This window comes from Zalophus californianus, chromosome 9 (assembly GCF_009762305.2).
Source record: "Zalophus californianus isolate mZalCal1 chromosome 9, mZalCal1.pri.v2, whole genome shotgun sequence".
Taxonomy (NCBI): Eukaryota; Metazoa; Chordata; class Mammalia; order Carnivora; family Otariidae; genus Zalophus; species Zalophus californianus.
The window spans coordinates 51,354,868-51,356,507 of NC_045603.1; the positions used below are offsets into that span (position 1 = coordinate 51,354,868).

The 1,640-nt window shown below is 41.0% G+C and overlaps 1 pseudogene; it reads left to right on the forward strand.

The window, feature by feature from the left end:
• The first annotated feature begins 715 nt into the window (after nt 1-715).
• LOC113922382 lies at nt 716-1,421 on the forward strand (annotated as a pseudogene).
• The last annotated feature ends 219 nt before the right edge of the window (nt 1,422-1,640 follow it).

The window sequence follows — 1,640 nt, forward strand, 5'->3', positions numbered from 1 at the left end:
CCCTAAATAAATAAAATCTTAAAAAAAAAAAAGGAAGAAGAGCCAGAACACAAAAAAGACCTAGTTTTGTATCCTATTCTCCTTTTAGCTGGTCTTTAACCTATAATCCCTTCTGGAAAAAAGACAAATATTTTAATTGACAACATCGGGCCATCTGGGTGGCTCAGTGGGTTAAGTGGTGGGCTCTGGGTTTCAGCTCAGGTCATGACCTCAGGGTCCTGGGATTGAGCCCCACATGGGGCTCTGTGCTCAGCAAGGGGTCTGCTTGAGGATTCTCTCTCTCTCCCTCTCTCTCTGCCCCTCTGTTTCCTTGCACACTCTCTCCCTCTCTCTCTCTCTGACAAATAAATAAATCTTTAAAAAAAATTGACAATGCAAAGTTATAACACTAAGAAAAGATTGTTTATTAATGACATTTGGTCGTTGTTCATCGTTCCCTTCCCCAAAATAACAGATATTAAAACACCTAATTGCAAACTAAATGTGATGACTTTTATCCCACCATTCTAGATCAACTGACAATTTCAGAGATGTTGGACAAAGGGTATAAAATTGCAGCTAGAAGATGAATAAGTTCTCAGGATAAAGCACAGCCTTGTGTGGGGTGTCTTGCTGGCTAAGTCAGTGGAATGCACCACTCTTGATCTTGGGGTTGTGGGTTTGAGCCCCATGTTGGATGTAGAGATTATTTTAAAAAAATGAATAAACTTTGCCTTTCCGATCCACCATCTGTGGTGGAACCTCCACCAAGGTGCAGATTTTCATGAAAACCCTTATGGGAAAGACCATCACTCTCGAGGCTGAACCCTCGGATACAATAGAAAATGTAAAGGCCGAGATTCACGATAAGTAAGGAATTCCTCCTGATCAGCAGAGACTGATCTTTGCTGGCAAGCAACTGGAAGATGGACCTACTTTGTCTGACTACAACATTCAAAAGGAGTCCACTCTTCATCTTGTGTTGAGACTTCGTGGTGGTGCTAAGAAAAGGAAGAAGTCTTATACCACTCCCAAGAAGAATAAGCATAAGAGAAAGAAGGTTAAAATGGCCATCCTGAAATACTATAAGATGGATGAGAATGGCAAAATCAGTTGCCTTCATCGGGAGTGCCCTTCAGATGAGTGTGGTGCTGGAGTTTTTATGGCTAGTCACTTCGACAGACATTTTTTTTTTTAAAGATTTTATTTATTTTTCAACAGAGAGAGAGGGAGGGAACACAAGCAGGGGTAGTGGGAGAGGGAGAAGCAGGCTTCCCACGGAGCAGGGAGCCCGATGTGGGACTCGATCCCAAGACCCTGGGGTCATGACTTGAGCTGAAGGCAGACACCCAAAGACTGAGCCACCTGGGCACTGCTTTGACAGACATTATTGTGGCAAATGTTGACTGACCTATTGCTACAACAAACCAGAAGACAAGTAATTGTATATGGGTTAATAATAAAAGACATGAACTAAAAAAAAAAAAGTATCATTCCATAGATCAGAACCTATGTACAGGGTTAATTGGTTACAAGCTAGCTGAGGAAGACAGTTACACTAATCCATGGGCAACAGTATAGGAGAGTGATAAAGAACATGTACTTTTCTTTTTTAAGTTTGTCTTTTTATTTATTTATTTGTGTAGGTATGTATGTAATCT